We start from the raw sequence: 13,776 nt of genomic DNA on the forward strand, positions 1-13,776 counted from the left end.
ACCTACATGTTTTATGCCGACTCCGAACGGCACCTCCAAGGCAGGAGAGTTTTCAGTGAGAGCTTTTCATGGCAGAAATACACCCGGAGCGCCTGCCAAACACTGCCAAGGGGCGACCCCACCTAATTGTATATGTAAAAACTTCATAAAGCGCAATTTTTTTCGCAGTTGCCGCGCATATTTTATTTTAATCCAGGGTTGCGCGTTTACAACTTTGTTTTGGATTGTTTACACTTTCTTTGTAAACAATTGTGAACATTTACCAGCATATATCATTTCAACTTATATTCTAAACTGTCATGTAGAACAGATCGATTTGAAAAGTCCAAAAAGTTACTTTTTATTTATTATAAAATGAAAATTAATGAAAACAATGAAGAATCGGAGAGTGAAAATGAATAAAAAATATTAAAATACTAAATATTAAAGGGTATCTTTTATTATTTTTTTACAAGATTGGAAAACTGTTTAAAAAATAGTAAAAATGCTTAATTAGTAGTAGATTGTTTCTGACTTATAAAAAAGAGCAAAAAAAAATGAATTTTTTACGTAAACAATTAGCTTGTAAACAATTACATTCTTTACATGTAAACAATTACTGTAAACAATCTAAACAGTTCACAGGCCCAACCCTGGTTGGATCTAGCATTGAAACTAGTTATGTAGCGGTTGTTTTTAAATTGTTTTCTGAAAAGTTTTTCATGAGATATTTGCTCTGAGCCACGCAGCTTGCTCTATTTATTTTGGGCTGCTCTGAACTGCTCTGCACTTATTTTTGATAAACAGCTCTGTTTCTAGAACAGAAACCAACATGGTTTATGAAAAATTTAATATAGGGTGCAGTACGTTTTTGCTAATTATAGCCCACTTTAAACTAACCAACACTACTTATACTTGCCATATCCAGCCCCCCACTTGCGTCAGTAATACTTTCGTCTTTCCTACGGCGTCAAAATATAATGCTAAGAGCAGATCCTGTTTCTGGTCATTGCTTCCACCGCAGTGTCACCTGCATATCCAACAAATTCCATGTTTTCGAAAAGATTATCTCTAGCACACCGTCATACATCGCATCCCATATCGTTGGCTCTACGACAGATACTTGAGTAATACCTCTGGTGATGTTGTGCTTTCTTGGTCCCTAATACCATATCGTTGGCTGTACGACAGATACTTGAGTAATACCTCTGGCGATGTTGTGCTTTCTTGATCCCTAATCCATATCGAAAAGGACTATTCTATCGTTACAACAGCTACCAAATATTCTGCGCAAGTGAGCGGATGTGCCAAAGTTTTGTAGCGCTGTTATTACATGCATTCAGTGCACAGTGTTAGGTTAGGTTAGGTCAGGTTAAGAGGGCATGCGTGGGAATTACCCACACTTCCCCTCATAGACATTTTTGTCCATTGTGAGTGCCTTCAGTAAGTGCAGAGTGGCGGCACATTCATTTAATCCCATTATCTCCAAGTGGTACTAAACGAATACCACTTGCTTTCTCTGATGAACCCAAGAAGAAGCGAGACGTCTACCTTCCCAACCTTTGCCAGGCTGTCGAAGAAACGTGATCGTTCTAATTGAAGCGCCGAACATTGGCAGAGAAAGTGGTAGATCGACTCCCCTTCCTACTCATCTTGACAGCTCCTGAAGAGGGAGTTTGTTGGTATTCGCCGCGGTTGGAGCATTGGTGCGATAGCACATTGACCTGTGATAACACCCGTAAGTACCCTCACCGCAGATTTGTTCAGTTTGAAAAGAAAGCTGGTGACTTTCCTATCCAAGCATGGCCCTAAGGACATTGAGACTTCGCAGTAACATTTGGTCCATGGCAAGTCCGTTGCCCTGTTCTCATTTTCCTCAATTCTCCCCAGGAGGTAACTCAGGGGCGGTCGGACGGAGCTGACTTATGTCTAAATTGGAACCTTTCCTAGCCATCTCATCCGCGAGTTCATTCCCTTCAATGCCGCTGTGCCCAGGAACCCAGCAAAGAGAGACATTAAGATGACTTATAGAAGCCAGAGAGGTTCTACACCTACGCACGATGTCCGATTTTATCATGTTGAACTCTAATGATCTTAAGGCGGCTTGGCTTTCAAGCAAGTGCACAGTGTTAGAAGCATTCTTAATATCCAAAGTACCTAATCAGTTCACAGAACTTTCTTTTACTTTGACTTCTATTAAAAGCAGTTATATTAACAAATGTAAGAATACGGATCCCGCTTATTTCGGGATGTCAACGAATGCAAAACTGTTGTTTTATCAAAATTATCCCATTTGTAATTTTCAAAATTCGCCAATGTCAAACATTCAACCACCAACGCATTGTTCGACTATCTCTACACACATCAACATTAACCTCATCATCATGCCAAGTGCATTTACAATAAATTTAACAACAACAACACAGCACAAATACAAAAAATCATACTACTCAGCTTCAGCCTTGCCAAACATCCCCTGAATCAGAAAAGAAAAAAGCACAGAACCATGCGCGTAATGCGGTGTGACGCTGGCAAAGACATGGGACTGACATACTGGCAGAGCTGCCACCCCAAAATATCACAAAGCAAGCAATACGAATGATAAAGGTAAGTGTTTAATATACTAGATAAATTGTAAATGAACAAAAGAAATACGAAAAGTAGCTGACGAGTCAGGGTAAACATCGGCTACGCACTCAAGTCGAAACACACACAATCACACTTGCACGTGAATAGGTAAGTTACATGCGCCCCACAGCAGTTATAACAACAACAACAACAACAGCAACAGTAGTGATAAAAACAGAACGAAAAGCCGGTAACATATTTGCAAAAATCAGCTGAACTGCAATAAATAAAAGAAAATATACAAACATACGGATAAATGTATACGAATGCAGCAAACATCAAATAGCGAGAGAAAAGAGAATCGTAGTAACCGGGCGAGAGCGGAAAATGTGGCATAGAAATTCATTTTCCAAATACATTTTCACGCTCACAAGAAAAGTTCCACATCAAATAATTTCCACACATTCGGATGACTGATGGTGCACCATAACATTTCGCATAGAGGGTTAATGAAATAATTAGTCAAGTTTTCTACAATTAAGCCATTACTGAAATCAATCTTCCATACAAATTCTTAATTATCTCATTATTACTTTATTGAATGCCTAATGGAGTGAAAAATCTAATCTGTATTGCTTGGGTAAAGCAACATCAAAACATAGAAAAAAGTGCTTTTAATTACAAAAAGGTTTTCTAACTGACAAGGCCCAATTTAAAAGCATGGGAGTAACTTTATTAGTCTAAGGTTGTAAGGCTTACATATGGTCTTCGACACTTTATATCCCCGCGCTTGGGTCGATCAAGTGTAATTCTTGCCTAATTGGGACGTCTAGCTTGTGCCCTTTTTAGCTATATCATCTGAGTTTTTATTTCCATCTATTCCTATATGCTTCTCCCTGTTCCAATCCTTTCATGGTATTGCCTGCTCTGTTTGGGCTCTAAGAGCGCCTTCGATGAGCAAATACGGAATCAGGTAGTGTGTTGGTTGTCTATTTGATGACGCTATACTATTAAGGCCGTATGATAAACGCTCAAACTGTTCCGAGGCACTGAGCCTCGCTGTAGCTGTTAACGCTTGCCACCAGATCTACAGGTGTAACGAGCAGAATGGAATATAGTGCAGCAGTCGGGGTTGTTTTCAGGACTCCTGTAATGCTAAGCATTGATAGCATGCATAGCCCCTCTAATATTTTCAGGCATCCTCTTTTTTGTGAGGCTGTCCTTCAAAAAAGGACTCCATGGTATTTAAAATAGCTGTAAATACCCAATGAAAGGGGGAGGGTGTTAGAACCCACGTACACCCCAGCATTCGATCCATCAAAGAGCTAATTGTTGGAAGGCATTTTCCATTTTATTAAAAAGCGTAATACATTTTTGGGGCTTTGACAGATGTTTGTTAATGAAGCAAGTGGTCCTGTGTGAAAAGGAAATATTAATTATTTCATTAAATAAAATTGTGATTCCATTAAGCATTGTTGGTATAATTCATTTATTTTTTTATTATTATTCGAGTATTTAATTAAATAATATTTAGTCTTAATATTTAGGGTGTCACAATACATGGGACTTTGATCAGAACAGATTCTGGCCGTTTGCGAAGCCCACTTTGTTAGGAGTTTGGAAGTAATTTAGTTGTTTTAGAAGATGATGTACCAAGATACCAATTATAAGAAGGGGTTTCGCTCAACCTTCATACTGGTTTAGTTTGTCAGGAATTATTCACGTTATAAAGTTTAAAGATTTAATTAAAGAAATATAAAATAGTATGGAGTTACAAAGTTAATAATAAATATGACATTTTAATCAGATTTGATTTCACGCACGCCGCGATGTTTAACAAGCTGATGTTCTTCAGTAACTGATTCATGTCGTCGACCACACTTAGGAGGGTTGCTATGGTCAATTATGGCAAAGTATGGCACGGTTGCAATTCATTGTCTTACACAATGCCATTCTGTTACCGTTTTCGCATACTGTTTGTTTACCGTAAAAAATGAACGTCAGACTAGAAGCGAATTGAGGATAAAAGGAATTGAAGTACAAGGAAACTGCTAGGTTCAGGGAAACAAAAAATGTTGTTGGACGTGTTGATTTAATCTTACAGTTCATTAGATGATTTGTATCATACAGGATATACAACACGCTTTCCTTAATATGATTCTGGTAAGTGCTTAACCAGAGCGTTGCCAATATCAAAGTTGTAGCACGTTAACGTGCGACTTCCGGAATAGCGTGCCTTCTTTTTCTGAAACATCTGGAAATCCACGAATGCTTTATTGCGGGCCTGCGCATTTCCTTTGGATTAAACTCTGAGTTATATCATATGACTGGTTTTCGGCATCTAGTGGTTTACTGCCGGAATGTCGTGGTTGGTAATAGCTCAGCAGAAGCTTCTTGTTCAGAATCTTATTACATTCTTTACTATGGAGCACGTTCGTCTCGTTACGTAGTTGGTGTATAAACTTCATAAGAAGACGTCCTGTGGCTATTCTAAATGGAGCTTTAGCAGACCTCCAACTTACAACGATAGGTGTGCTGTATATCAGGAGCCCACATTGGTTATATTAAGTTAGAGAATTTGTACACAATGAGAAGGAGTTTTTGCTAGATTCCAACTTTTTTGCATATGAACACGTCTTGCACTTCACCACACACAATTCAATTTCAATTTTAACCAGTTAACAGCAGAAAATTCTCTGTCAACAATTTCAGCTGGTGTATAAATTCACTGATTAGGCCATCAAAATGTATATCAATCTGAATGGTAGAGGTAGGTAAACCTCTTGATACAAGGGGAAAAAGACGCTCATATATATTTGAATAAGGTGTCATGTTTGATAACTTCAAAGGCACCCAGACACCTGTTTGCAATGCTTTATCTTTTCTGTATGATATCTGCTCCTGATCAGTTAGTTAGCCAACTTTATATCGCACGGCAACAGGTGCATTTCATCAAAGTCCTGAAGAAGCATTGCAGGATTGAGTGCTGAGATTTAAGTTATGATCAGCTAGTTTGATCACTATATTTCGCTCGGCCACAGGTGCATTTCCTTCCAAGTCCTAAAAAGCGTGGCAGGATTGATTGCTGAGATTTTGGCTCTGTTTTTAAAGAGCTCGACTAGCCAACGAGCGCATCTGTATAAGTACCGCATTCGAATGCACCCCGAATGTTCCTACTTCTGTTAAAACACTGCATATACACCGCTAATGCAGCATAAATCCACAATCCACAATTCACTTGAGCGCGCAATGCAGTCATCGTTGCCAACTTTGCTCAACAACTTAGCGCCAAGCCGACTTGCAACGCTAGCATCAGTGGTGACGTTCCAATTGGATAGCTGCACTTGTGCACATTCTGGTTGCTTTTAACCAGCACAACAGCGCTAGTTGGAATTTGTAGCTAATGCGTTGCGGTTGTTGAAAGCGGACGTGGAGCGAGTTAACGAATTCTTATGTTTATGTAGCTGGGCGTGCGTATGTGTAACGGTTAATGTGTGAAACTGTGCTAATTGGAGGAAGAATGCAAAAAAATTCTGGTTAAAAATCATATGCTAATTAAATTCTGATTGCTATTGCCACGACGGACGTTTAACGTTAGAGCAAAAAGTATTTGCATATGCAGAAATTGGCCTTGCACGGTGCTTCCTGTCGCAAGACAGCCTCCACTGGCTGGCCGTTCCGGTCAACGGTTTTCGCAGATGTTGCCAGTTAATAAAAAACGAATATAATTATTCTCCAATAAAGGTTTAGTGTGGATGTGTGTTGGCGTATATAAAAAGAGGTACAAGAAGTGAAAAAAAATATTCTGAATAAATTAATTTTTTTTTTTTTTTTGTTAAATCGTAAATCTTTGTAATAATGTACTTAATATATACATGCATACATACATGTACATGTACTTACATTCTGAACTGAATTAAATTATTGCCAATTCTTCCGATATTATTAATCACAAGCCTTGACTGCTGTAAATGCACCTTCACTAAGAATTATCGCTAGTTTAAGATTTCTTAAGTAACAACTATAAATTTAAAATTCAAAATATTATAAAAAATAAGTCGCGTATTTTTAAGATTTCCAAAGACACACTTAATCCTATAAAGCGCTTAAAAATCGCACAAAAGCGTGAGCAACATACCCCAAGCGTTTGAGTTGACACTAAAGCAAAAATAAATAAAAATACACTTAGGTAGTATAACCAACACGCCACTAAGAGCAAAATACAATAAAATTGCAACAATTGCAAAACGATAAAAAACTAAACAAAATACTAAAAAAAAAAAAGCAGCAAAAGTAAGCGGCTTAACATACAAACGGAAACAGCAAAGGTGAGTAGTATCTGAGTAACCTCCTCTACGTTGCTAACCTCAGCAAACTCTTTCCGGCGCACCATCTTTGGTTTGTGACGCTGTTCAAAGTGCTTGGGAATGTGTGTGTGTGTGTGTCTGTGTGTTGCGTATGTGTGCTATCTTACGCACATGTGTTAAGTGCCATATTGGCCGGTTTGTTGGTTATTTAGTTAGCCAAATAGGCTAAAAAGGCCAATCAAACAAAGTAAGCAAACAGAAAAAGAAACATCAAAGCAACAACAATACCTACAATTCTATAAAGAGAAGAACAATTTACAGTGGGTACCTATGCTTAAGAACTTTTGCTTTTCATTCTTATATAATGCATTAAAGTGGCGGTGATGTATATAAGGGCGTAGCCTGGGAAAGCATTATTAATTTAGGTTGAGCTCAATCATAACCCCAAATAAACTGAATGTGTCCATAGTATTACCAGAATTTGTTTGATGTTGTTGTTGTTGTAGCAGTGCTTCGTCCCACCTAACAGCCGCGACCGATCACAAATTGTCATCAATATCCTCTAACGGGAGTCCAAGGAAACTTGCTGTTTCAACAGGGGTGGACCATAAGGAAAGGGCTGTTAGAGGCGTTTGTTCCACATTACAATTAAAGAGATGGTTGGTGTCATGTGTGGACACATTGTAAGTGGGGCATACATTTTGTATGTCGGGGTTGATTCTGGATAGGTAAGAGTTTAACCTGTTACAGTATCCAGAACGAAGTTGAGCAAGAGTGACACGCGTTTCCCTGGGGAGTATGCGTTCCTCTTCCACGAGTTTTGGATACTTTTCTTTGAGTACTGGATTCACCGGGCAATTCCCGGCATAAAGGTCCGACGCCTGTTTGTGGAGTTCACCAAGGACCTGCTTGTGTTTTTTCGCTTCATACGGCTGGTTTCTCAGGTGCCGTATTTCCTCAAAATGCTTACGGAGATAACGCCTTAAGCCCCTGGGCGGTGCTGGCTCATCAATCAGATACCTGTTGGGATGCTCGGGTTTCTGGGTATTCAACAGGAACTGTTTGGTCAGCATCCTATTTCTCTCCCTGATGGGGAGTATTCTCGCCTCATTATGCAGATGGTGTTCTGGGGACATAAGAAGACATTCCGTGGCGATTCTGAGAGCAGTATTTTGGCAGGCCTGTAGCTTCTTCCAGTGGGTAATTTTTGGGCTTAGCGACCATATGGGTGACGCGTAGCACGTAATCTGCTGGCTAATTGCTTTGTATGTGGTCATGAGCGTTTCTTTATCTTTTCCCCAAGTGCTGCCAGCGAGGGATTTGAGGATTTTGTTACGGCCCTGAATTCTCGGAACAATTGCGGCTGCGTGCTTACCAAAATGTAGATCCTGATCAAACGTCACACCCAAGATTTTGGGGTATAGGACAGTCGGTAGCGTAGTAGAATTAGTTTGATCCTGGCCTTGGTTAATAGATGTCTCGATATATTGTAATTCTGCCGCCCCTAACAACTGAAGCCTTGACCTCGCAAGCGCAGCACACAATTGATGAGGCCTTAGTTATAAACATGTGTGCAGTTATTATGCCCATTATGTGTTTTAAGTATTCTCAATTTAGAGATAAAAGCCACTTTGTGAGTCTAGCGTGATCTTAGAAATTTTGCAGTTCTTCGCTACTGTCCACGCCTTTCGGGCTAGATATGTGCATATGCAACTCATATCTCCTTTTTATTTCTCACAAATCAATTGGGATGCCTACCATCGTGTGCCTCATCCTCCTTTTCCAGCTCATTTGCCTTTTCATTACCTTTTATCCCTTTTTGATCGAGAACCTAGTATAGATATATGGTCATGCCTGAGCGAAGCCTCTCCAATGCCACTTCCTCTTTGCATTCCAGGACACTTCTTGCTGAAGTACTGTGGGGAAGCTTTTAATTTTTAATAATATTTCTATAGGAAATTTCAAAGTTAATCAATATATATCAAAATTTGATGGAAGAAGGAAATACCACATAGTATTTTTCTTATAAACCTGCTATCGTAGCTCAAAATACATAAAATTTATGCTGAGAAAGGGCATTTATGAATCGAATTCTTATACTGTACGTTTTCACGAATTCTGTAAAAGGGGCCTTTCAAAAAAATTCTAAAAAAGCGTTCTTCAAAGTGATTCTCATAAAGGGCTTTTTTATATTTCTCTAAAAGCAATCTTGTCATGGGACACATCGGGAATGGGACGTTGTTCTTCTTAGCATCATCATCACTAGGTTAGGTTAGGTTAGTTTAGGTTAGGTGGTAGCTGCCCTGATAAGGATAGCTCACTTAGGCAACGCGAAGGTCCGTTGTGATACCACATACACCAAAAATAACGGTGTCTTAGATCTAGCTACTTAGAGAATCGTTGGGTAGCACCGAGAAAGCTCCGAATGATACCGATCTCAACTTTGGATAAATCCTCGGGAGTTCCAAGTGACTCGCGACCGAAGTACTTTCGCCTAGTTCTGGCAAAATCTGGGCAATCAAGCATAAAGTGATTTGGTGATTCCACCTCGTCATCCTGCATACCGCTGCAGCAGGATGGAGTTTCCAGTATATTGAGACGTACCGCATGGATATCCATGAGACAGTGCCCTGTCAAAACCCAAATGACATTGATAGGTGAGCCTTCGTTAACCCAATTATTTCAGCATACCTCCTGCCATCCACTTTCGGCCAGAAATATCTTGCTACCCTGCAAGACGTGGTGTTCGCCCAACGTGTCCTGGGCTGACTCGAGGCCCAGCTATGGAGGAACAATCCACAGGTGGCCAGCGGAATCCCGAAATCCCTACAGCGATCTTCATCCAGTTCAGTTGTACCGATGCGTGCTAAGAGATACGCTTGACAGTTACACGGGATATCACTATGACCCGGGACACAGATAATCTTAATTATAAAATAATTCCATACAATCTCAAGCGAGGTCAGGCACTCCCTGACCACCCTCGATCGCACTGTAGTTGAGCTCAAGGCCTTGATAGCCGCTTGGCTATCAGAGTAGATGTCAAATTCCCTAACCGTAGTAGCACTGGATAGCATTTTATCCACCACATCCTTAATCGCAGCAACTTCCGCTTGGAATACACTGCAGTGATCAGCCAACTTAAACTTGCAACTTACATTTAGCTCTTGATAAAAGACCCCCCCACCAACCTTTCCATCCAACTTCGACCCATCCATTAACAAGTTAACCGGTCCCATGCCCCAGATAATTCCTCTTCCCCACTCCTCTCCCGGTGGAATGACTGGGGTGAAGGTTGTATAGGGAGCAGTTATCGGCATACAATAGTCCGTTCTGTCCGGGATAAAGTCGAAACTGGTAAGAAGGCTAGAGTGGCCGAAGTCAGAAAGCCCATAGTTCATATCACGAAGCCTGACCAACGACCTTGCCGCGGCCGCTTTTCCCGCAATGTATGAGCCGTTTATTTTGAAAGTGGCATAAGTCATTTCCAACTCATGGTCTTAAATACATTGTTATTTTTAAACGAATGCATATATAGATGGTTCTACAATTATAAAATAATAATAAGAAGTGCATCTTTTGGATATTGGACTCTAAAAAACTGGAGGCGAGGAGAGATACAAACAAATTACCACTGAACATAAACGACATGAAATGACTTATGCCACTTTCAAAATAAACGGCTCATATACTGGATATATGTTCAGCATGACGTTCAGTTATCATTAACTAGCGCTTAACCGTCTAAGCTATTTTGACTGTTTTAAAAGAAGTCACCCCAGCTTTCCCTGTTTCACGATAATTGACGCCAATTGGGAGCACCAAGGGAGGTTAAGTTTTCATCCACCTGCCTCTCTCAATTTAGTAGGGTATCCTCCATATTCTGCTTCCAAGTTGCGGTGCCGATTGAAATACATTCTTGGCCGGAGCGTCTTCGCCCATTCGAATTACATAATCTAACGAACGAAGCTTTTGTCTCTTTATTCGCTGGCATATCCTCATTTCATTAGAGCCATCTAATCTTCTTTCGATATCGTCCATAATTTCGTCCATAAAAATCGCATGAAAAGGAGTCATGTCTGAAGCTTCGTTTGGTTCCGACTATTTGAATGGCTCGGAGAGGTCCTATTGCTAAAGAGCTCCTGCTGTTGCTAAACGTCACGTCATTTGGCAAAGGCTTATTACCTTGGCAGAGAGCTTAAATTCAGACATAGCAGGATACAAGCAACTTTTTTTCGCGCTGTCAAAAGCTGCATTGAAGTCGATGAAGAGATGTTGATGTAGATTCTCTTATCTTGAGTCTTCTACAGTATATGGCGCATCGTGGAGATGTGGTTGATAGGAGACTTACCAGGTCTGAAGCCTGATACTGATAAGATCCAATAAGTTCGTTGACTATGGGCTTTTGTCTTTCGCACAATACGCTGGATAGATCCTTATACGCGCAAGCAATAATTGGCGCAGTTTGCGGAATCGCTTTTCTTGCGTATTGGACAGAGCACACTTGAATTCCAATCTGGAGACATACGCATTTGGCCAGTTCGGTCGACACTGCAGCTAGGTGCCAGGGGAAAAGGGAGGCCTCCACTAAGTTGTGGTGGCATTTGGATAAAGATTTGACCTCCCTTGGTGTTCCCAATTGGCGTCGGTTACCGCGAAACAGGCAGAGCTGGTGTGACTTGTTACGAAACGGCCAAAATCGCTTAGGCAGTTAACGTCAATTATTGATGACAATGATGTGGTCGATAACATTTTGCACCCTGTATGTTACCATAGCTCTGATAATTCGTTGTATTCTACGTATAAAGAAACAAAAACAGCAAAATCAGTAAGATCAAATCATATTCGAAAATTCTTGAAAATGCTTTAAAATTGATGAAACAAATGAATGACTAGAAAGTAAAAATAACAGAGCAAAGAATTTCAATAGCAATTTCGATTTATTTTATTCATAAAAATCCATCTCAAACTAAATTTTGAAATAAACTTAGTAGCGGCCTTTCTGCATATATCAGTGCCACGATATGTGATTGCCTTCAAATTTGTTGTCCTATTTAAATCTCTCCTTTCACAGCTAAACTTTTTTTAGTTTTGCACTTAAAATGTTTATTGCAATATTTACTTATGTATACAAAGAAAAACAAAACAAACATTTAAAAATAAATTACTATTTCTTGCATTAAAAATAGTATGGAAAACCCATTACTGTCCTATATTAAGCTGCCTATTGATATTCGTCCACCTTGTCATAAGTGCACTCGCAAAAGTTTGGCCTTAAAAGGAAAAGTAGTCTAACTACCTTATCATAGAAACAAATTTTGCTTTGCACTTTCAATTTTAGTGCATGCACACATTCACATATCTATGTATATATTGGTGAACCTCATGGTATGAAAGTGCCTACTGTGCTCGCCAACTATTCCGAAAGTTCTAGATTCAAGTCCGGCAAAAGTTACATTACAATAATTTAGAAAAATATTTTTTTTGCTAAACGGGATTGTTCCTTCTGCAGTTGTTAGGAAAACATTTACTTCGAGTATATTTTTGCCATGAGAAGTTTCTCAGCGGAAATTCATCAGGCGTGCAGTCGCCATCAGATCTGACCACTTTGTAGGAAAAATATAAAAAACGCACAGCAAAAATAAGGAGAGAAGTTCGGCCTCAATTTCATTGTAGGTATATTGAGCAAAGTTATTTATTTATTTATATATTTATATTCTCACAAATATATTTAAATAAACATTATAAGTTTAAGGAAACATAATTTTAAGAGCTAAAACTAAAAAGAGAAAAAAAAACCTTTTGAGTGGTAATCACTCTAAATTTAAAAGTTGCTTCCAAGTGATGTTTATTAAATATTGGGTTCACTAGTTTAATGGACACGATTCATGAAGCAATAAAAATAGATATAACAAGTAAGGAAGGCTAAGTTCGAGTGTAACCGAACATTACATACTCAGCTGAGAGCTTTGCAGACAAAATAAGGGAAAATGACCATTTAGCAAAACGAACCTAGGGTAACCCTGGCCTAAACCTTTTCGAGATATCGCCATAAAGGTGGACCTGCGGTGACTCTAAAATGTGTTTGTACGATATGGGTATCAATTAAAAGGTGTTAGTGAGTATTTTAAAAGGGCCTTAATTCTATAGGTGGATGCCTTTCGAGATATTGCCATAAGGGTGGCCCAGGGGTGACTCTAGAATGAGTTTGTACGATATGGGTATCAAATTAAAGGTATTAATGAGGGTTTTAAAAGGGAATGGCCCTTAGTTGTATATGTGAAGGCGTTTTCGAGATATCGAGCAAAATGTGGACCAGGGTGACCCAGAACATCATCTGTCGGGTACCGCTAATTTATTTATATTTGTAATACTACGAACAGTATTCCTGCAAAGATTGCAAGAGCTTTTGATTTCGCCCTACAGAACTTTTTCATTTTCTTCTACTTAATATGGTAGTTGTCACACCCATTTTACAAAGTTTTTTCTAAAGTTATATTTTGCGTCAATAATCCAATCCAAATACCATGTTTCATCTCTTTTTTCATATTTGGTATAGAATTATGGCATTTTTCTTCATTTTTCGTAATTTTCGATATCGAAAAAGTCGGCGTGGTCATAGTCGGATTTCGGCCATTTTTTATATCAAGATAAAGTGAGTTCAGATAAGTACGTGAACTGAGTTTAGTAAAGATATATCGATTTGTGCTCAAGTTATCGCTTTAACGGCCGAGCGGAAGGACAGACGGTTGACTGTCAATAAAAACTGGGCGTGCCTTCAAACCGATTTCGCCCATTTTCACGGACAACAGTTATCGTCATAGAATCTATGTCCCTACCAAATTTCACGAGGATTAGTAAATTTTTGTTCGACTTATGGCATTAAAAGTATTCTAGACGAATTAAATGAAAAAGGGCGGAG

General features: G+C 39.3%; 1 protein-coding gene across 1 annotated transcript in view; it reads left to right on the top strand.

Annotated features, from left to right (window-relative positions):
* The first annotated feature begins 5,957 nt into the window (after window positions 1–5,957).
* The window catches only part of ko (Stork-head domain-containing protein knockout), a 712,534-nt gene continuing 704,715 nt past the window's right edge, over window positions 5,958–13,776 (top strand). Inside the window, 1 exon segment of the mRNA XM_067789313.1 lies at window positions 5,958–6,875. The gene's annotated coding sequence lies outside the window, so the exon portion shown is untranslated.

The sequence above is a fragment of the Eurosta solidaginis genome, chromosome 5 (assembly GCF_040869045.1).
Source record: "Eurosta solidaginis isolate ZX-2024a chromosome 5, ASM4086904v1, whole genome shotgun sequence".
Taxonomy (NCBI): Eukaryota; Metazoa; Arthropoda; class Insecta; order Diptera; family Tephritidae; genus Eurosta; species Eurosta solidaginis.